Source organism: Pseudopodoces humilis, chromosome 8 (genome assembly GCF_049639895.1).
Source record: "Pseudopodoces humilis isolate 2021_Gansu_Grassland_sample_001 chromosome 8, ASM4963989v1, whole genome shotgun sequence".
NCBI lineage: Eukaryota > Metazoa > Chordata > Aves > Passeriformes > Paridae > Pseudopodoces > Pseudopodoces humilis.
Genome location: NC_142207.1, coordinates 28,427,564 through 28,451,494, shown reverse-complemented (window position 1 = coordinate 28,451,494; position 23,931 = coordinate 28,427,564). Strand labels below are relative to the sequence as shown.

Genomic DNA, 23,931 nt, shown 5'->3' with positions numbered 1-23,931 from the left:
TTTACTTTTACCCATACCAAGCATTATGCAATTAATCTCAAGGTCTTATGTATGGCAAAACAAAACAACCTCTCAGATGTGGCTTACATTTGTTTGAGAAAAACTTTCATTGGAAATGAGGAATTTGAAAGAAAGAACACAACAGTTATAAACAGTAACTATAGTGTAAGAAGAGGCTAAACTTAGCATTTGTAAGACTTCTACCTGTGTTCTGAGTATTCTCAAGCACAGGTAAAGCATTTGAGAAGTGAAACACAAGATCTCATACAACTTGTCTACTGTCCTTACATGTGTGTTTTTATAACATCTTTCTGAGAACTTTTTTTTTTTCCATTAAGATACTTTTCTCCATTTGAGAACATTTGATAGACATGCCTCAGGTGAAGAGTTGTCTTTGAAACTGGTGCCAGGTATTGTACAGATGAACTGCCTCCAGTGAATGCTAACAGGGGCTCTGCAGCCTATGGCCATCCACACTAAAAGTGTCCCTTCAGTGGATATAGAAAGCCACAGAGCATCTGCAGAGCTGGGAACATTTGATGGGCCATAGCAGTGTGCAGAGCTAAAGCACTGGAATGCTGGGGGTTTTTGTCATGCTGCAAAATGGAACAAACTCACTGGAAAACAATAGAGAAAGAAAACAAGATCATTTGTTGTTGTCATGAGGTTTTTTTTTTTAGCTCTGCGCCATCTAAATATGTTGTGTATTTATAATTATGTAAGCCAGAATAAACCAGCTACAGAAAAATGTCCAAAATTTTGGATTACTGATTTGCATACCTGGGCCAGGTATCATACCTTACCATGTCTTGGGCTTCCTCCCTTTCTTTGGTGAAATCCCCAAACTTTGCCTGAGACCATGCTGACAGATGAAGTGTGAGTTCTGCAGATCTTCCTGAACCAAATCACATCAACCTCAAGTGGGTTTTTCTAATAGGTCAAGATGACCAAGTGCCCTGTCGAAATGCAGATAGATTGGTCAATGACCAGTGCAAAAAGCCAAGGCTGGGTGGCCACACTGGCAGCTCTGGAAAAGTTTTCCTCTCTGCTTGATGCCATTCCTTACTGAAAACCAGGATGAACTCTGTGTAACAACACACAGAACAACAGATCACCAAATTACTTGAAGCAAACAAAGGTTTTGGTGGTACAGGTTGCTTTAAAAATATACTTGTGCCTTCAATGCAAGTACAGTTCTCACATACCCTCTTTCCATCTGTCTAGGGACATATTCTAAACTCATAAGAGATTGAATCATTACTCTTTTAGGGGATCAGGTTTCTCTCTGAGAAATTTGTGGGAATTAAGACAGAAAATGCTTGAACAATACCCTTGTTATTACTGGAACATTTCTTAACTGTGATAGTTCAGAGAAATCTTAGCAGAGTGTTATCAGAAGTGTAAAATGAGTCCAGGTAAAACAGCTTTTGCAGAGAAGGTACCAAATGTTTTTGGATTTCCTGTCATGGCGCATGCTTTCAAATTTTGTAGGGGAAATCAAAGAGACTGGGAGGAAAGAACCACCAGCCAAATACTTCTGGTGTTTATAACAGGTGTACAGAAGGTATATAATTTGCTGCAGCCTTTGCAAGCTTCATTAGTATACAAAGACAATGACCTAAAATAAGCAATGTTTTTAGAATTATATTGCCTCATTTTTCAAAGCTTTGGTGAGGTTGAGCACTTTTAACCAATTTGGCAGGAGAGCTTTTAAATTTAGTAAGTTCCCTGAAGTTTTATGAGCCATTGTATGGGCAGGGAAGAGAGTTCCTAGAGTGAGTGCTGGAGAAGTCGCCTGTGGATATGTTTGATGTTGCCCAGGCTGATCCTGATGAGGTTTGAGAAAAGCTGCAGGGGCTTCTCCCAAGAAGCACACTGTGCCACAAGAAACATGGGAAAGTAGAGTAGGAGTAGCTAAGGATGTGAGTCTGAGGGCAAGAATATGACTTCTCTCCTTCCAACAAGATTGTTCTATGCTGCTAATGAAGCAATCTTTAAACCAGCTTTTTGCAACAGCTCACTAAAGAGCTGTTCTCCTCTCCTAACTACTATTTAACAAAGTGGAAATCTCAATTTTCTTCTTCTGTATGAAGCAATGGACCTGTCTTTCTGTCTGCACCACAGCTTTCTTCTTTAATACACATCACCCAAAGCTCATCTGTGTGCTTCCTTAAAACCCCTTGCCTACCTTCATGTTACCTATTATCATAATCTCACTTATTTGAAATGGTTGGTCTCTGTAGTTAAATCTTATCTTTATCCCCTTAGGGATCTTATCTGTCCTACACTTGTGGCCCCACTTCCTCTTCTGTGAGCCCCTGGAGTGCTTTATGTCTTTCCATGGAACTGTTTACAAGCTGCTTTTGAGGGCACAGCTGTCACTATAAGACTAAAATTGAATCCAAAATCAACTAAATATAGCTGTTCCACAGGGAACCATCTTTACTGATAAGGCCAATAAATTACAGGAAAAAATAGAGATCTAGAACATAAGTCCTGTACAGCCAAAACCTGAACAATGGCTAAAAAAAAAGAAAAGGTTCAATACAGCCAGGGAAAAAATCCAACAGTGTGGCAAACAAAGCAGTGCTGTTCAGGCAGATTTGCCTTTCCTCATATCTAGGTGAGATGCAGCCTTGGCTTTTCCCTGCAGGAAGGCAGGGTTACTGCTGTGTGCACACTGAGGGTCACAAGGAAGTCAAGGCTAGAGTGAATAATATGCCACACCAAATTCACCACTAGCTGTGCCAATAATGGGCATACAACAAAGGAATCGCACAACTCCTCTCCTTAATTCTTGATTTAACACTGAGATCCTGTGATGAAGTAAACTCTACAGTTTCCCCCTTGTTTAATGGAATTTGATAGGGGGCATGAGAACAGTAAATGAAGAGCCAGCTTTATTTCTATAGCTGCCATTTTCAAACAGTATGGAAATTACAGCGCTGCAATGATTTCGGTGAGTTGTGGAAAGCCAAAGATCAGAAAAGGGATCGTAATAAAGGTTCCAGATAAGCACAACAAGATACAACTTAGCATGAAGCCAACAATTCAAATACTGACTTGGGATAAGAAAAATTGAATTACTATGTTTAACTTTAAAAGTAGGCACTTATTTGCATATTGTTAATATTAGTGTGAGATTTAGAAGATGAAAACCCATTGTGCTGTCCTCTCTTTGTTAACCTGCAGAGTGAGAAGGATGCTGGGGTTGAAAGGTAGATATTATTTTGCATTCATCTTGATGATGTAGAGGTCACACACATATCTTTAAGTCATTAACATCAGGGAAATAAGATTTTACACCAAAAAAAGAGAAAAAAATCAAAATACTAGCAGGGGAGCTTACAGACTCATTTCATACACAGTTTTGCATGGGACCTAGCAAGTACAAATGTTGTTCCCAAAATTAGAAGTCAAGTACCTTGACTTTCATCTCACTTGATTCCTCTTCAAAATACTTTCTGACCTTCTGTTTTAAAAATCTTTTTCCTCCTCTTCCTGAATGACAGAATGTTATATAATCATTAGGGTTGGAAAGAACCTTTAAGATCATCAAGTCCAACTATCATAGAAAAATAATATTCCAGAATTTAGGGAAAATGACAGGCTGCTCCCACATTCAGTGCCTGCCCTGATCCAAAATTAGATCCACTGGGAATGTCCATCTTTTCCACTTTCTAATTTGAAGACCTGTCAATAGAGTCAATAAGTGCAAGGAGCTCTAAGGAAGCTAGGCACAATCAGGAAGTGTAAACCTATACCACAGTCAGATACTTAGATGCTGGGGCTGGAGGTCCAAATAGCATTTATGAGCTTCTATCAAAAGCTTTTAACTTGGCCAAACTTGGATGGATTTTATTTTTTCTCTTGAAATAGCACAGGATTCCTCCTTGACATGTGCTCCTCCCATTCTCTCATTTTGTTTTATACATAAGGTCTGCTCTGTGAGACACAGAAAATTGTTACCATAATTCTTGGTAAATAGCTAGAATTAGCAGAGCTTTAAACACATACTCACACTCATAAAAAAAAATCCAAACTCAGCCATGCACTGGGCATGGAATATTTAAGCCCAAATGATAAACAATTATGTGCCTTATGAGAAAGGAGTGATGAACAAGCAGATTAATACATTTTAATATTGCAAGCTTTGGCATTAACCATTTCAGATTATGCTTTATCTCTTGTGTTCACTTATCTGTTATGAGACTGGTTAAGTGGGAAAGGCAAATGACATTTTATTCTAGGAGGGTTTACACCTTAATATCTGAAATGCAGGATGCTTTTGAAGAGTGTTTAGTACATACTGGCAAACAGTATAAAACACCATCTGTTTCTCTGTAACTTCATATCAAATATTATTAATATTGTGAAATAGTAATAATAAGGGTTTTTTCCTTCATTTTGGTTCATCATCATTAATAAAATGTATGTAGGTCAAACTAGATTTTCATTGACAATTGCATAACCTTACAGACTTGCTAGTGGCTAAAAATAAGTAATTATTCTCCCACACTTTGTTGGGTTTTTTTGGTTTTTTTTTTTTTAATGAAGACCTAGGAAAAAGCAAGTTTTCAGCATATTCTTGGCTGGACTTTTAGAGATGAAAAGATAAAACCAGCAAGAACTCCTGTATTAGTAAAGGAAGCTATTAATCTACTAAGCCACAGAATTTATCAAATGAATGAGCTGAATATGAAGGTGAAAGAAAGATGGGTATTTCAGATAGTCTGAAATGTGGTATTGCTATTGATTGGTGCTGCTGGAAACGGCTGCACCAAATGGTGCAAAGGCAGTGGAGATGGTGAATAATTAGACATTGCTAAGGTATAATTTCTTTGTTTTAGAAGCGATAGCACAGAGGCAAAGGGTAGGAATGAGCTGAAAGTACTTTACTGGGTATATATTTCTGTGTAGGTTAATCAAGAATTGTTCTTCCTAATAAAGTCTCTGGAGGTAATCTTGCTGATCTGCACAACACTCTGTGCATAGTAACAGTGAGACTCAAGAGGGCCAATGCACCCTGTGCCGCTTTCAAGCCTCCAGGTTTTTGTGTTACTCAGAGAACATGGCTTCTTATATAGCCTGGCCAATCAAGAGATTACAGAAACTCTCCCCATTACTGTTTAGGAAGTGAATTTTCTGCAGAAATGAAAACAGGATGTAAACTAGCACATGTTCTGCAGCACAAAATGTGCTTCCCCTGAAGATCCCCGGTGGGAGTGTACACAGCTTTGGGCCAGAGGGAAGCCTGATAGATGGAGTAGTTAGTTCCCCTTTCTCTTCCCAGTTTCTCTGTAGGAGGGCAAAGCTTTGAGGAGTTATCTGTCATGGTAGATGCAGTGGGGAGGAAAGGAGATGTGGAAAAGGTGTTTATTGTAAGAACTGAGTGAACATACATATTATCTCTAGCAGTACAGCATCCCATTTCCTCTATTCAAATATTTATTAACATTACAACAGAGCCACAGATGTTCAGTTTAATGTTTGTGTAAGGAAATTAGAAGGCTGGAGTCAATAATCTTCCAATTCACAAGTTTTAGGGAAACAAGGATAGTGGAGAATGAAGACAACATTAGGCTAGTACAAAAGAGAGTATGAAAGTGCACACAAGCAACATTCCAGGAATCTCATGCAGAGCAAGAAATTACCTTGAAGTTCTTGGGGCTCTTTCTATTCCACTGAAGTAATTGAAACAGACATGGAGAAGTATCTGACCTCCTTGACCTACAGGTGGCTTGAACCTTGCTATTACTTCAGCTAGTGGGGATCTACTGACATGAAGTTCATGAGAGGTGCGGTAACATGGTCATGGTTCAGAAAGAAAAGAGATTTCTGCAACAAGGAAGGGAATTGAGATCTTCAGGGGTGGCACTGATGGTCAAGGGAAGGACAAAGAGCAAAACCCAACAGAAAAAGTAGAGAGCACATGTGTAAGTGACCTGATGAAGGTAAAAGCAGGATTCTAGGTTCACATTAGTCTACATAAGTAAACAAGCAGTGAAAGAAAACTTACCAGTGCTCCACTGAAGAAGCAAAAGTCTTAAACAGAGCCTGAAACAACTACAAAAAATGGAACAGTTAAAAGTGATGGGTTGGTGTGTGTGAAATCTTGAATTGTTCCTTCATTTTCCACCCTCATCAGTCAGATTCCATTCCTTCTGGTTTTGCTTGGACTCTCTCCCCTTCCCAATAGAATTCCTCTGTGGTCACAAATGATTAGTAAAGTTTCCTTAGTATCAATTCTCTCATGATATGGTCTTCTTTAGATATTGCAGCTGAGAAATGATAACGTGGTAGGATATCATATGTGTTTCTTGTCATTGTTTGGGGTTTTTTATGGGCTTGGGTTTTTAGGGTTTTCTTTTTAATACAAGGCACATGCAGATTATAATATCTCACATTAGTTCTGCTTGTTCCAAACCAAAATATTCAGTACTAGATAGTGGCCTGAACACTGATGCATACAACTGCTTTTGATTCAGTGTCAGTGTAACCGAGAAGAACAAACTCCTCTTCAGAGATGTATATTTACATCATTAGCATCTAGACAAGCCAGCTGAGATCAGCTCACTCTTTCTCTAAATATATGCTCTATACACAGCAAGACCATAAAACGTTTGCAATATGAAGATTAAAGACAATCAGCCCTTAATTAACAGTGTGTTAGGGAGCAGGCTGCAAGTTGAAAATCTGAAATACAAGAAAGTCTTTATTCACAGAGACTGAACTGTGGTTTCAGCACACAGTAAAATTACAGTCTTTTACAAATAGCTGTCTGCCAAATGAGTCACAGTAATACCTACATTGACACTCTTTATCTGGCTGTGTAGTCAGGTAATGCAGCTTAGACAGAATCTGTGTGAAAAAAACAACATAATGTGTCCTGGAAGAAATCTGCTTCCATGTAGAAACACTGATAGCATCAAGGAAACTGAATTGACAAATCATTTTATTGACTCTTCAATGTAAAACTCAAATGAGAACAGAAAGTCTTAGAGCATTAGGGAAACAAATTCTGGTGTTTTCTCTACTGAAACATGGGACTTATTTTGGCAGCACCTCAAGCACAGGCTCTGAAGCTTCCTGAGATACAATATGAATTTTGGGATCAGAAGATGTGTACAGGGAGAACTGAAAGTCATCTTCTAAGCTGAAAACTCCTAAGTAGGTGAAGTTCATTTCACTGGCCAGTGAACAAGGCACACACCATTTTACACTCCACGTTACAAATTTCAGGCCTTTAGAGAAGTGGAGCGTGCAAGGGACTGGGTGGTGAAAATCCAATATGTTTAGCTGGGGAACAGGTGGGCAGAAGCTTGAGTCCAGTCTTTGAAGACTGCCATGCCTGCTTATTTTATGCAGATAAATAATCTTGTTTACTTCACTGAGTACCTGATATGTTAAACTCTGTAAATCTGTGTGTGCAAGTAAAATGCCTTCTGCTGATCCTGCAGGGACTGTCTGCCCCGGTTGTAGAGCAAAGCTGCCTGCAAGCTTGTGTCACTGCCTTTAATCCTCTGTGTGTATATGCATTGCTATGTGACAGCATTGCATCCCTGTGAGCATTCCAAAGCATTTATCCACTTCTGAGTTATTGCTGACCTAATGGTAAGCACAGAGAAATGTGGGGAAATGAGCTGCTGATCTACAGGTTATAGGATTTAACAAATGGGAATTTTCACAGTCAAGTTGCAATAAATATTGTGGGTCTTCAGCAACTGCAGATTGATCTCACTCTGGTGTGAAACCTAGCTGTAATGTATTTTAAAATATCATGAGGTACTATCAGCAGTAATTCTTGCTAAAGTTGCACTGGAAGAGGTGAATAAAGTTTAGTAATTGGGCCTTTACTCAAAATATAAACATATGATTTAACAGATTGCTGGAACAGATTATATACATAAATAAACCTGGATTGTGTTACTTCTTTAGAATGTTAGCTGAGGTTAACAAATGCTGCATGAAGGAAAAGAAATTGCCTGGGATTTCACTGTCAGCAGTTTAAAATGCATTCACTGCTAATCTCGTGACAAGCCTACAACCAAGCCCAGCTGGACCTGGGGTTCTCGATTGTGCTGGCATTGTGATTGTTTGAAACTGAATTCCAGACCCATCTCCCTGCTGCTGCCATGCCATAAAAGGACAATTTTTATATCAAACTTATAAAGCATTTGTCATCCTCTAGATTTTAAAGAATTTTAGCAAGTGACATGTGAGTTTAGAATGTCAGGAAAGAAATAAACTTTAAAAATGCCTTCTAGCTTTTTGACTCCAAAGGACTTGAAGCAAGGAAACAACAACAATCACATCCTGTTTTGTCACTTATTCATGTGCCAGTGACCACTACCATTCCTTCAGCCTTTCTGTCCATAATCCCAGCTGTTCTCATCATTAATTAACCCAAATATGCTGGCTCTATTTAGAACCTCTGTAGCTATAATTCAGCTCTTAATACCGATAATTAATCATACCTTCTTGAAATTCATCTCTCCACTGGAAATCGCACTGGTAACCAGACCTTGCTTTTCCCTTTTGCTTTTGTCTTTTTCTGTATCTATTATATTTAAATTGTTTTAACTTTTTTTACAAGTATAAATACTCTATGGATATAGGCTGAAAAGTAAAAGTAAGAGGCAGGCAGAAAAATTTAATTCAAGGAACTGAATTTTCAAACTAACTGAGTGGGGATTGGAAAGGTTTTGTGGGGTTTTTGTTGTTCTAAGTACTAAAATGCTCCATAATATTTGGTTCATTTCTCTGTTTCACAGATAATGTTTTATCAAGAAAAGTTAAGAGATCAAATAGTTTACAAAAGTTTAATGACCAACTGTGTTTAGAATTGCTCATTATCTGTACAGCAAAGTGGGAAACTCAGAAGGGCTAGTTTTTAAATTAACTACCTGAACCATGTGATCTAGCAAAGCCTCCAAAAAATGAAAAGTATGTTTAATCTGGTAATGACTTTTTTGATCTTTTACTACCAAAGCAACATAATTAGTTGGGTTTTCTGAAAAGTTTCTCTCTGAAATCCACTTAACTTTACTCTCAATAACATGCAAAAATTCTCCCTTAGACCTCTACAGCAAAAATTTAAGGCTGAGATTTTTAAGTTCAGTAAAGCCCAGGTGCCCAATGCCTACTAGTTGCAACAAATGGACTTTCCCAAAAGGCCAAGCCCAACGTGTTGTTTTCCAGTACTTTGAATTAAAGACACATTTTGAATTTACTGTGGTTGTAACTGCAATGACAGGAAGCTGTGATGTTTACAACAGAACTCAATAATTTATTTTCAGCATTGAATTTTCCTGACACCTTGATATTCCTCTTCTCCCCCACCCCTCATCTGCTTTAGCTCTTGAAAAGAGCCAGAAGGATCAATGCAGAGAGTGGCACCTTCAGCCTTTGGCCCATCTCCCTGCAACTGAGGTTATTTTATATATATATATATATATATATAAAATATGGCAGGGGGCAGCTTTCCATATGCAACATCAGAATATCTCCTGTTGTACCACACTTCTATCCAGGCCTGCCAAGGGCTGGGGTTTTTGGGTTGGGATGTGGTTTTTGTACTTAGCTTGGGGGCCAGGGCGTGTTATTGGTACTGCAGAGAATGGATAACCATGGTTAGTCAGTGTTTGAACACCTCAGTCATATCATTAACTCACATCATTAACTTACTTTCCTAGATGGTGTGGGGCAAAGGTTTCCTTTGTACTCTTAATCCAGTGCCTGTTTTGGAGTTACTGTGTGATGCTGGTGCTGTGATATTGATGTCTTTTACACCATAACTTATTCTGCCATTCCTAGTTATTCTATGGTGGAGTTTTTTGGGGTTGGTTTCCTTGGTTTTTTTTATCTTAGTGGAGCTGGCTTGCTCTCAGCTTCATTTATGGCCTGTAATTAGCTGTAGGTTTTCAGTAGCTTTATATGGACCTATAGTTAGCTTGGAGTCTTAGCATCATAATTCAAAGTATTCTATCCTTAGCTCTCCTAATAGCTTCTCATAAATGAGTTCATATATGTGTCACTTAATAATTATACATAATATATATTGAGAAAACCTGGCAATATAGCCACTCAGCTTCTCCTAGACTCTCCATTGAAAATAGTTTTATTCTTTGCAATTTTGGGGGAGTGGTCTGGAGGTTTTGAGTTGGGTTTTTGGTTTCGGTTGTGTTTCAGTTTTGCTTATTTGGATTTTTTTAATGATCCTGCTAATCTGTTGTTGTTAAATCCAGATGATGCTGGTACATGTGACAACCACTGAATGTTAGTGAAGTTATATCTGTGCTCTTACTTTACTTCAGTTCAGCATCACTATGAGCTGGTAATTTTCCCACTTGCAATCACTGCTGCAGAGAGTTAATGCAATATTTCCATATTTTCAATACTCCACTTGGATCCAACTCACAGGTACTTTCAACACTGGTGGAAATTGCTGCCCAGTTCTAATCTGAATGCTTACCTTCAGCACATCATTTGGGGCAACTGTTTTGAATGGTAAAGCTTCCTGCATCAAAAGAAATCATGTGCATGTTTGTGTGTGGCCCTCACTTCTTTGCTGTCTAGAAAACACATCCATGTGCCATATTACATCAGTTTTTATGTTTAAACAGTCCCCATAAAACTCTCACCTAACAATGGTCATGAGCTGCAGAGCTCCAATCCATAGCTAAGATCAGCATATCTCATAGCTGAAGAGTTATTCAGACTTTGTTTGGTCCCATCTCAGAAAAGTCCATGCTAAGGGAAATTTTCCACCTTTTTTCTGCTGCCACTCTCCCAGAGCATTTACAATGTTTGCTTACCTTGGGAGTCAGGAGGGAAGCAGTCTTTCCAGCCAAGCTGCTGTCTTAGCCTTTAATCAGTTGTTGGGAGGAGCCATAGTTAAAACTCTAACTTTTTTCCTAGATTGATGACTTCCTGGCTTTCCTTCATTCTTTGTTTCTTGCTTACAATCCAAAACACGTGCTTTTGGATCCACTGAAAAGTAGAGGGCTTTGGCGGCCTATGCAGCAAAGACTAAGGACACTTCAGCAGACTTCAACTTAGGAGCTAAAGAGAACAGCAAAGGCTAATCAGAAGACTGCTTTTATCAAAATTTTTCTAGTCTGTAGTGGTGAAAGACTAAAACATATAATCTGATCAACAACTTTAAAAGCCTAATGGATTATCTTTCTTTGAAGCTTTTTCCAAAACAGTCCTTTCCAAAGGCACAGGATAACTTTAGAAACTGCAGACAAACTTCCTAGAGCTCCATCTAATCTGCAGCAGTGCTAGTACTTACTCTATCTTCTTTCTGTTTTGGGCTAGAAGCGGCATTTCTGCAGAACACTCAGCATAATTTTCTATGCTCCACCAAGGCACTTTTACTGCCTCTGAAACTACCCTCTGGGACCAGGTCACTGCTTTAGCATGACAGGCAAGACCTTCTTATTGGCAGATATTTGGCTTAACATAAGAAAATACATATTCCATCAGATAACGGTGATAATCATAAACTTGGGGAAATAGCTGAGGGGGGATAATAAAAGGTTTCTAAGTAAGTGGAAGAAAATGTCTTTTCCACTGAAAGATATATACTTTTTACCAGAAATTACCTAACTCTTCCCAGTCTTTAACCAGAGTAGCCACAACCCAAATCCATTGCCTGCACCATTGTCTCCGTCCCTAAATCCAGGCACAACCAAAGGCAATGAGGAACAGCTACTATGATCAGTCCTACAGAGCCACATTTTCTCAGCTGCTCTGCCTTCTGCTCCAGTACTGCCCTCAGGATCTCTGCACTATGTTCCAGTACATAACGTAGATAGGTAGAAAATCATCACACTGCCTCAACCTAAAGGGGAGGCTTTTCCAATTTAGGATCATTGACTGGTTTTTGTCCCAAATGTTTGTTTCCCTTGTCCCTTTTTCCCCAACTCAAAAGTTGGAAACATTGTCAGGAATACATTCCTTCAGAAAAGGACAAGATAAGGCCCTTATCTGTAAATCTGTAATCTGTAAATATACAGTGCCACTAAATCTAGTGACCTCCATAAACTCATGAACACATGCAGCTCACAAGGATGCTTTTTAATTCAGCTGATTAAAGGGCACGTAAACAGACACATAATGCTTAAACTGTGTGTACACATGGGTGTAGATTTTAAGGATGGAAGAGAACCTAAAAAATTCTTAAATTATACAAGTATTTTAACCAGGTTTTACAAACTACTTTCACTTTGGACTTGGGCCCAGTGTAACCATATTATGATTTCTTGGCATGAAACTACAGCTCTGATGGTCTAATTCTTCTGTAAATGACTAACACTTTACCAAAAACTTTTGTTTAAGCACAGAAGAATGGGTGACCTTCAAACAAATCATTTTTCAGTACCTGAGAACCTGGCTAGGAACAGCATAGGAAGCACATGGAACTGGGCATTGTACCACGAACACCATCCCTTCCTTTTATCCTGCTCCTCATTCCATCCTCAGCCCCTCTCTGATTGGTGTCACTGCAGGGAAGTATCTCCACCTTATTCTTTGTGAGAACAAAGGGCTTCGCTACGTGTTTGCAAGCCAGTTTACTTCTTTCAGCTTTTCAAAGTGGTTCACCAGGTGGTGCTTTTCTTGCCAAAAGGGACTCTAAACTCGGCTCTTGGGTTCCTGTTGACTTCCAGACTCACTGGGAACTGGATGATGCTGGATGCCCTCAGAGTTCTGAGTAACGCAAAAAGATGCATCCTTGGTTACTAAATATTTGTTATCTACTATCACCCTTTAGCTGCTCATTGGTAGAATAGATAAGTAATAGGCAAATGCTTAGGGGAATGCCAAACAGGAAAACAAACATTTCCACATTTATGTGAGTTGTTTCCTTGCTCACAAAAGCCTAGGTTTCAAATACTCTGTTAGCATGGAGTTTTGCTATTAATGCTGGTGCTTTCTGAATATGAGTCAAATAGGCTTTGCACTATAGTGGGAAAGTGTGTCGGTCTGGAGAGGGAGGCAAATATATTGGAATTAACACCTACACAATTCAGAAAACATATTTCCTCCAAACCATCAATAGCCTTGCACATTGGCAGCTTCTCTGTCAAAAAGTTGACTGTTACAGGGACAGCTACTGACTGCCAGTCAGCTCAAATCTATCATGAGCTGCTGGATGAGACGAGGTGGCATTCTCCACTCCCTGAGAATCTGCTGAAGCTCCAGATTTCAGTGTAGTGCTGCTTCTGCTGGGCATCAGCACTCTGCTTTGACTCCTCCATATGCAATGAGTTCCTCAGTTACCTTCCTTCAATGCTAATTAGCCAAATTCATATGCAGTGCTGCTGAATGAAGCAGCTCCAGGTACAGGCTCTGTGGAGATGACTTCGCCCTCAGAAAATAGTCCAGATTTCAATCAGACTGTGTGAGTTAGAGCAACTGTGTGGCTTAGGTGGCCATTGATAGTGACCTTGGTGGGAGACTGTCCTAACAGCTTGGGATCTTGCTCAATGTTACTTCACCTGTTGGGCATCCACATGAAAAAAACAGGGAATACTTACACAATTGTGTGATCCTTCAACACCAGGCTACCTGGCTGTGAAATGCAGAGGATAGCAAAAGCTGCACTTAGATAATAAGTATATTAACTATTAAATGCATCCCCTGCAGCATGATGTTCTTTCCAATAAAACAGGCAGCAACAAAACCAGATTGCTCTGGATAGGGAGTGTTCAACATCCCAAACTGGATTTTGGCAGGATGAACATCACAAATAGCAACAGGCCCCCTCTTGTAAAAAAAAAAAAAAAAAAAGAAAAGAAAAGGCATTAAATTGTTAATGCCACTATATAATCAGAGCTTTGATCTTGATTCCAAGAAAAGAAACCTCAAGCCAGTAGTTGAAATCACTACAGCCAACACAGGCGTTGGTTTAATAAATGCACTGAATAAGCCTCATGGTGCTGTCTGGTGCTAGCTCTCCCACTCTTCTTGGCCTAAGCCTACCTACTCTAATTGACAAGATCTAAAAGCCTTGGACTTCATTGATCATCAAAGACCCTCAGGGTTTTTAAATGCATTCTAAAAACAGATGAGAACCTTCCATTCTCCAAGAAAGGATGTCCCATGGCAGACCCTAGCCATCACTCCCCTTGCTTCCCAAGCAAATCTGAAATGATTACAACAAAATTTGCTTTGGTATCAATTTCCCAAATGGATGGCTCTGTTTGGAGCTCTCATTCTTTCACTGACATGTTACATGTCAAATCCTAAATGTTCCAAATCTTACTTTTATGAAAACAAATTAATTTTCTTGCTATTTCTTGTGTGAGAGCATGTAGAAACTTGTCTAAGCATCCTTCAGACAGTTAAGAAATGGCTTCCAGGACTATACTTTTAGGGTATGTGGGGTTCTGTTAAACAGCCTTTACACCACTCAGCGGCAAGGGCAACTGAGTGACAACAATGAAGGGAAAGACTCAACAAGTCGAGGAATTGAAATGACTGGGATTACAGCAAAAGTTAAGTACTGCATGTCTTCAGTATTCAGGCCTTAAGTAACAGCTTTGCTTTTGCTGTAAATGATTCCTTGCATAGGTTCTGCTCTTCTTTTTGAGCTTCTGGTTTGTGGTGTATTTCAGAAAAAGGGTTCTATCAAAGGAGACCTAAAAAAGTATAAAATCAGGCCACTGCTTATGTTTATTATGTGAGAGGCAATTTGGGCATTTCTTTGCTGTAATCCACCCTCATTACATAGTGATATTTTCCCAAATTACTTTGGCTGCTTTAGGTGTCTATTTTTATGTTCCCTGCACTCACATCTGTTTCTTTCTTATCAGCAAATATCTATTCATTGGTCCTATCTAACTATTTTACATCTATCTGAGTTAAAATGTGTGTCACTCATTAACTCAGGGTTTGTACATAAATTAGTCTCCTGTATCTCCTGTAGCAGTCTTATTATTTCTGCTTATTGAATCACCTAAAAATAAAATTATTTTTCATTTATAGCAGATATCTGAATTTGTATCCCTTAACTATTTCTCAGCTCAATCAGTCAATTTTTGCAATTAGACTGTGTTTGAAGTCCTGTGAGTTTGACAGAGTGCTTGTAGTCAGAACATTCTGTTTCCAAACTTGATGGGTCTGGGGAGTTTCCTGTCTGGAGTTTGTTTGTTTGTTTGTTTGTTTGTTTGTTCTTTGTGCAAGAAGGTTTCTGACTATTTTGTCAGAACTTTGAGAATTATTTAGATAGAAAACTCACAGGTCTACAAGCCTGGATTGTATTACCCTTAACTCTGTAATGAAAATCCAGCATCTAGAAGACAGTTTGTATTTAAATATGATTTTTTAGTATGCTACTTGTTGTTGTTTCCTGTTCTAGAAATGTAGTTGAGAGATAATCTTTAAGCAGTTTTGCTAGCTGCTCTGTAATGATGATTTCTCAGAGTACTAAAATATTCCCTATGTATGTATATTCACACTGTTTTTTCACACAATTTAAAAATCTTTCCACACATAATAAAATTTTCTGTAATAAAATAAGATGTTCATGGCAAAGCATTATATTATACAGAGAATGCACAATTGCAAAAATGAAAGGTAACCTTGATCATCTAAATTAGGTCTTGAAAATTAATGCTGATCTGCAGTCTTTGCCCAGGAGAAATGTAATAAGTCTTCACAAATGGTTGCATCAGATTTCTAGCATTTTATCTAAGTAAGTATGTAACTCTACCCCAATTGAATTATTAAATACTTAGCACTCAAATATGGGCTTGCAATGGGGAGCATTTAATTTGTTTCAGTTACCTGTACAAATAATTCTAATCTACAGATCAGTTGCCCTGGTTTGAATAATGTACATATTTAACACAGCAAAATGCATGTGTCTAAACTTGGCTTGCAGTGTTGAAGCAGCTTATTTAGACAGACAGATATTTGATGGATATTTAGTATCTCAGGTGTGTTTATTACACTAATTCTATTACATTTATAATACTAATTCTATTTAGTTAAATGTGCAGTTTTTTCCAGCAGATACACAAAGAATATTAGTATCATGTCTGAGAAAACTACCTGTAATTAGTTCCTGTGAAAACTGACGTAAAAGTAACAGGAAAGAAATTAACTCTCATAATTCTTTGATAGTTGATGTTCTATTGTCTGATGCAAGAAAAAAAAAAGGAAATAATTTAGTACTACCATAATCTTATTTCTGTAGCGTAGAAATTGCCTCACAATTACATAACCATGTCCTTTGCACATTTTGGTGCCCTTTGTTTGTATATCATCTCAGGGGAATCCACTAAGCCACTACTGGCAGCCAGAGGCAGGAATTTTACGTAGTTTTCATTATAAGCTTTTTCCCAAAAGTGCCCTGTTTCATGGTCAGTTCCTGGTAGCAGTATCATGTAAACATCCTCCACATGTTTTAGACCTCCTTCTCCATAAAATGTTGTCCCAGTAGTCTTCTGTGGCACTGTTGTGGATGGAGAGGCTTAGGGAACGCTTTACATTTATTAGAGTAAAATCTCTAGTCTCTTTTCCCTCCCTGTGAAGACAGAGTCCAGTCATCTCCAAGACAGGCAGTAAGTATAGTGGGATATCTTATTTCTTTCTGTTACCCTTGCTGAGCAGACAGAATGTTACCAGACAATGACATGGTGAAACATAATAAACTACTACAGAATTCTTAAGGAAGCTGCAGATGCAGAATGAGTATTTGAGTTTGCTCCAAAATCCTTAACTGTAACGATGTAGGTGTAAACCCAAGGATTAAAAACTGGCTTACTTTATAAATCAGCTTGTTCTGTCCCACAGAATGTGAACTATCAGGGACAGCAAAGAGAGAGAAGTAATCTTTCAGTTGTAATCCTTCAGTTTGTAAAGAGAAGCAATAAATATAGAAATATAGGCTCATACTTTTAGATTAAAATTTGTTGTGGGCATAAAATACTCTTCCAGGAAATTGGTTCATGAGTGGGAAACATGCTATCAGATCTAATAATGATATATGGGACCATCTGTTGTATTAATTCAAAAGTGCTGTAAGTTTTGCAACATCTTCACTTGGGAGGATTGGGTGTTAAAGCTCTAAGCAGAGCTTTATGAAGTGAAAGCATGTCGAACACTAAATGCACTTAGCAGCTGGATGAACAGCACAAGGCTGGCTCCCAATATGTGCCATTTACTTTGCAAATAGGGAGCTTGATAAGTAAAGGCCTGCTGGATGGTTGCAAAAACAAAAAAAAGAAAAGAGTAGGCATGTATGGAGTAAGAGAAGAATATAGCTGGATCAGCTGGATTGTGTTTGAGCAGTAATGAATGAGAGAAATACGCTGTGTGTGTTCATCACCAGCCTTTAATGACACACAATGACTGTTTTCCCATCATTCATGTATAGAGCATTAATGGCATGTGCTTAGAAGCAGCTCCAAGAGAAACAAACAAATTACATCACTTCCTCTTGAACTGTTCTCTAGAATTGGTTTAGAAATTAAACAGGTTAGCAGTAATGTGAAAGTGGTAGAGCAGAAGGTTTACATAGTTGTCCAAAGGGATTAATCAAACACCTGCATTTAAAAAGGATTATTATAAATTGGTTACATTCTAATGAGGCAATGGATGTTTTAAGTGTGGATTTTTAAGTGTGCATAAAAGTAATATTTTTTTCTTCTTTTTTTTTTTTTTTTTGTTAGATTAAGAAATGTGTTATATAATTAAAAATTTAATTTGCCAGTGATGCATCATCTGTAGCTAAAATCAAGCAAAAGTAAGGGCTGCCACCTCAACTCAGATACCAAATCTAGGGCTGGCAATATCATAGTGTCCCACAAAAGCAATTTTTGGAGGGAAAGGGTTCAGGGAGAAGAATTGACAGTCTTCACAAATGCACTTCTACAAAATGCAGTGCTTGATTTCTTGTAAGGTCTGATCTTGGATAAACTGCAGGTAAGCTGAGTTACACAATTAAATCAGACTGGCAGGTTGCATACGCACATTAAGTATCAGCTTGCATGACAAGCTGTGTGAAAACAGCATCAGACTGGGTCTTGAATTGCTTGAAAAGAAAGGGTGTTTTACCTCACAGCAGGTTTAAATTTTAGTTGGGCCTCTGGAGCACCATTAGCATAATCTGATTACTGTCTAGGCAGGTGAGGTTGCTCCTGGATAGGCCTAAAGGGAATGAACGTTTTGAAAGCATAAAGGAGTGCTCAGTGGAAGGGGAGAATTCTTGAATATTACAAAATAATCAATGCTGATAAATCTTAAGGAGTGTCTTGCCTGTTCAGATTTCTTAAGTTTTTAAGTACTGCTTAACTTTTCACTCTATCAAACTTGTTCTTATATCCTATCTATATTCTAATATATATCATATTGCCCTTATGATTTCTTACTTGGTCCAAGAGACATATTTGAGGAAGGTGTGGGGATGTGGTATTGGTGGGGGGGAGAGGGGTGCTATGTAGGGTTGGTTGGTTTGGTGTTTTTTTAGTATTTCTGATTATTATCTTCTCTCATATCATCTGGGGTATTCTCATTATTCCCTCTAGCTAATTCTATTGAGATTCCATTTTGACACTAATATCTCATTCTAGATTAAAGAAGTACTGGCTATTAAATTCTTTCAAAGTAAAGCCATGAGTTGTACTCCTTCCTTCTAAAGGAAATTATGACTTACTGGCAAAGAGCCAGGGTGAAACTGACTGTCAAAAACTCTATATTGTGTTTCCAGTCGTGCATCCCTCCTGCTGTTAACTTACTGGGATTTTCTTGTGTTTCTAATTTCAAGCTCCAAGCTTAGGAATTGCAATGTTTGTCTTAATTCTTGCAAGCATAGATTAATTATTTGCATTCATTTACAAGCCTTGTTCCTCAGACCAGTAGAAATTATATTGCTAATTAATTATGTCTAACTGAAACACTAAGTGGGCTTTTAAGCCCATATGGAAAAAACTACTAAAAAACCAAAGACAGTATATTTTTTGAATACCAGATCTATTAAATGGCTTCTAGATTTTACATTTCTCATCATTGGTTTTAAGTCACTTTTAGTTCCTCTGCATAGGGTTTGAGTAGCATCAGGAATGACAGTGTGCCATTCTTTTTTTTATGTCACAATTTATAATACAGTTAATGTTAAATTGAAATGTCAAGTTAATGCTCAGAACATGATCCTTTAGACATCACTGAAAGAGAGCTCTATAAGAATATTTTTCCTTTATGTTCCTATCAGTTAAGGCTCAGTTTTCCATTCTGATTAAGGTGAAAAGACAACATCTCTGAGGTTTTATGCAGGTTGAAGGGCCTGTCTGCTCAAACCTATGACTTTGCAAGGGGACCCCTTTCCATGTACATCATAAATGTGACACATATAGAACTTCCTGCATGTAAGCGGCAGGAAAATATCACAGATTCCCAGATAAAAGCCAATCCTGCAAGAAAACCCTCGTACAACTACATGAATCCGCAATAACTGCACGTGAGGAGTCTGAAGGCTTTCACTGAGAATCGGACCAATATCCCAAAGCATTCATTCTCTCAAAAAAACCTTCTTTCTAGGACCTGAAGACTCCTGGGGAGCATAAAAGTATCACTGGCCAGATCATCTCACACCTGTAGATATTCATGGGGATCTCCATGTATGTCACACTTGAATTTTAAGACTGTTAGAGAGTTTGTGACTGCTGAGGTAATTCTCCATTGCTAAAGGAAGGTCTTAGACTTTTCCCCAGACATGTACCAGTGAGACAAATCTAGATCTGGAATCTTAATCTACTCAAAGTGGGAAGTGGGGCTTATGAATGACAAATAGTTAGAACTCCTTTCCAAGAGCTTCAGGGACAGTATTATACAGCCTGGAAATTGCTGAAACTGAAGTTAAAAAAATCTCTCATAACCTGTGTCCCTTGGAAAATTGGTTAAGTATGTCAGAAGAGATACTTTAATGTTCTCAAACACTTCCTTTCAGGCATTCTTCCAGGCCAGCAATGGCTTTTGAATTTTCCCTAAAATATTACTTCAGTGCATCAGCCATCCACCTTTGCAAAGGCAAAGTGGGAGCAGAAAGCTTTTTGACACTGCCAATTCCTTTGGGCACCTGACTCAAGTGGCACTTATATATTGCAGATTAGTTTCCATTTTCCATTTCAGGTCAAACCTTTTATTTTCTTCTATTAAAGCACTGAACATATAATTACGAGCATTTTCTACCTCTCTAATTTTGTCTGAAACTGATTCTGACCCTTTGATTTTTAATTACCCTGAGATGATCTTGAGCTACATTTTAGAACCCTTTGTGAAGCAGACCCATGCTTCTTAATACATCTAATAGTATTGATACATCTTAATAGTATTTTTCAATTTGAGGACTCCTGCTGTCCAGTCTTCAGCTATATTTGAACTGCATCCCCAAACTGAGGTTTGCAGTCAACACACATTCACACCTCCCACCCCCACTAAGCCTTTGTCTAGAGCAGTACCCCCAATTAATCAGAATTCTAGTTCAGATGTGGAGTAGCTGGTAGAGTTATCCCTTTGATCCTCTCAGGAGAGAATTAAGGGCAAGGTAGTGGCATCTGGTTAGGTACATTAGTTGTTCACTTTGTGCCTTTCTTTTATTCTGACTTTTAAAACTGCACCCATCAGTATAAACAGATGGGGCTCAAAAGAGCAATTAGATTAGCCGAATTTCAAAACTCATAGCTATTTATAACTGTATCTGTCTTGCTTTGGCCAAGAAAAATCATTATTATAATTCCATCTGCATAAAAGATGCTTACCACCTCCTCAACAATTTGTTCACTGTTATCTCTATTGGTATGCACCCCCATACCCTTCTGCAATTTCTTATCACTGGTTGCTGACTCTGAGGAAAATAGCAAAAGGCAGGACTGACAGGACTAATGGGGGAGTTAAATTAGCCCACTTTCACACTTCACCTCCAGTACCTCTGCACTGAATAAAAGCCTTCAGTAACCAGAAGGGACAATAGAAGAAAAACTATAGCTCAAGAGAAGCAAATCTCTGGCTGACTCCTCAGATGAAGGACTTTGCAGGTGCTCCCTGCAATGCTGTTCTAAGTCCATTTTCTCTCACCGTAGATCTAATACTACTCAATCCATATAGCTTTGGCATAATTATTGGCTTAACCTTAAACTGTCCTCTCTCACAGAAAAAAGAAAGCACCTAGCCTCTGCACAGATGAGGTGTCAACTCTCCACATCGAAGCACAACTCCTGTTACTGCAAGGAGAAACCTCATGCAGATAGTGGAATTAAGCTGGTCTAAAAATACATCCAGCATCTTCTCTTTAACAGAGAATGACAGATCACTGCTGGGATTAAAAATGCAGCTTTACTGCCTGAAAGGGTTTTTCTTGTTCCTGTATTTCATTCTGTGTCCAAAAATTTGCCCGGAAACCTCTTAAGCTTAGAGTTGATTGTACGAATAAATGTTCTGAATAAGGAAATAGAAGAAAATATCATCATTAATTTTATCTAACATGAGGAATCCTAAAACAAACCAGTTACTCCCACAACAGATATCACACTCTGGAAAGAACATGGTAATTTATGCTTGACAATTTAAAGCACAATGTGTGTATTTTTCAGATTTATACCAGGTAAATCATGAGCCTGACATTTATTTTCAATTTATCCTTAAAATCATCTGGTAGAGCCCCAACCTTCTAATAAAAAACAATCTGATCATAAGAGAAGTATCAATCAGTGGAGACAGAGTCTATGAACAGGCTGAGTGCTGTGTACCTAATTAGGTTTAGCTATCTGCACTCTGAACATATCCTCCCCTGCTTCAGCTACAAACCCATCCTCAGGGCACAGCTAGTTTTCTATTCCCACTGTGCTGCTTTAATCTAGTAAACTTCCACCTCTGACCTCAATAAATATTTTATTTTCTTAATAGCAAGATGCTTGCTTCATTCCTCTGCAAGACCCCTGATTCCATCTTTGCATTGAACGGTTTTAGATTTGGGTGGATCTGTGAAAATAGATACACAGATAGATAGAGAGAGAGAGATACATGTGAACATATGATATATGTAGGATTATATCATCTGGACATAAGCAAAAGAAGGTAAAGCAAAGCGGCAATGCAGCAAGGCAGACAGTATGTAATTTCTGGAATAGTAATGCTGCAGACTTTTCTGCAACAGCTTCTGGCAGTTGGAAGCAATCAAACACAAACACCTCGCTGCTTACAACAAAATCAGACATTTTCTGTGATGGCTTCAAGAAACTAAAAACCAAAACAATTTTCATGAAGGAATGAGAGGGAAGGGAAGCTTTCCTCCTCTGCAAAGATTTCTATGTGAAAGCAAGCAAGCCATGACTTAATGATAGCTGAGTATTGCTGCTTCATTGTAGATGATAGGTTATCTTTCATATTTTTCTCCGCTATTTTCACCCCAAAAAAAATCTCTATTGAAACTGAACCTTGAGAACTAAAACTAAAGTTGAAGTTTATTTCAGAGCTGACTGAAGTGAGCATATTTATTTTCATAGATTTTGTATCAGCTTCTTGGTATACTACATTTCTCATCCACCCATGTAGTATTTGAGATAATATTTCTCTGCATACCAGAGGCTCCTAAATGTTCCTGTCAATTAGAACACCGTCATCTTGGTCCATACTGAATTGAATGTGTATGAAACCTTTCTTTAAAAGAAGCAGATTTGTTATGTTGTTATAGCGGTTGTTATGGTGTCGCATACCTGGCAGAAATCAAAGTGTTGTTTTGGTTTGGTTTTTTTTTAATGTGTATGCAGTGTACCTAAAGAAATAACATGGCTTTCAAATGCTCAGATTCTAGCATCTAGGATTTTTCTGGAAATGGCAGAATTTGCTAAATATCTAAATGCTTAGCAGTCTCACAGCCAAAAACATTCATCATCCCCCTTCTCCTACCCCACCACTCACACACACCAGTCTGATGTCACGGCATGTTCTACCTTCCAAAACAAATTTGGTGTATGGTCACAACCACATTTTTCAGTAATGACTGCGACATGCAAAGGACATGATTCAGCAGGAGTAAAGCACGTGCCTTGCTACTAGCACATTTACATTCCTATTGATTTGAAAGGAGCTACTAAGCAACTGACTGAAGTAAATACTTGCCTGTGTAAAGCCAGCAAAATGCTTTAAACTCTAGAATCAGAGCCTGATAAAGGGTAAGTAGCATATTCCTTTATAAACTTGATCGTTTTCAGGGAAAAAAATTAAACCAAGTGGACTTCCTTTGTGCTCATTAGGTGACTAAGGAAAATGGTTGTTTCAGGCTAATAGAAACCTTTAGAAATCTTTTTTCCACGTTCTCTTGGAACTTCACCAGCCATAAGCACAATGGGAGGCGGAGGGAGGAAAGTCTTACATCCCATTGTCTCCACAGGACTCCCTGTTCCCTACTGAATACCAGTGTCAATTTTTTCCGAGAAGCTTTGTCTTTCTGCCAAAGATAATGTGCATGTCTGGAGTGTGTGGGTAAAGATTAAAACCTTGTCACTCACATATGGCTCGCTTGCTTTTTAGGTATTTCAGTAATCATTCTAAATCTTGACCTCAAACATCTCAACAAAGTAGTAGAGCTATTTGATGTATACCATCAAAATGGTGTACATCACTTTTTATATATACTTTTTTTAAAAATCAGTGTGGAAATAAATTCTCTAAAAAAGCTCTGTTACTTTTTTATTTTTTTTATGAGACGCTTCTGGTGTGGTTTTGCTCCTCCTAGAACGTGGCAAAGTGATACTAAAGGAAAAAAATTTCTGCCTCCTTTCTGAACTTAACAACATGATTTTTTCCGAAAACAGAAGAGAGTTCAAGACCATAAAAATATTATTGCTAAATTTTAATCCCCTGAAAATAAGGTCAGGCTAAAGCAAACAAAGTCCATGGAGGAGAAGTTGTTTTTATTAAGGC

General features: G+C 38.3%; 1 protein-coding gene and 1 long non-coding RNA gene across 2 annotated transcripts in view; one reads left to right on the top strand and one right to left on the bottom strand.

Moving 5' to 3' along the window:
- The window catches only part of LOC106628050 (uncharacterized), a 50,918-nt gene that overhangs the window by 16,051 nt on the left and 10,936 nt on the right, over positions 1-23,931 (bottom strand). Inside the window, exons 2-3 of the long non-coding RNA XR_001331269.2 lie at positions 10,818-11,064; positions 6,020-6,066 (exon numbers count right to left, since the gene is read on the bottom strand). This is a non-coding gene — a long non-coding RNA (uncharacterized LOC106628050). The remainder of the gene's footprint in view (positions 1-6,019; positions 6,067-10,817; positions 11,065-23,931) is intronic.
- SLC39A10 (solute carrier family 39 member 10) overlaps positions 16,473-23,931 on the top strand; it is a 50,858-nt gene continuing 43,399 nt past the window's right edge. The window contains exon 1 of the mRNA XM_088058789.1: positions 16,473-16,574. The gene's annotated coding sequence lies outside the window, so the exon portion shown is untranslated. The remainder of the gene's footprint in view (positions 16,575-23,931) is intronic.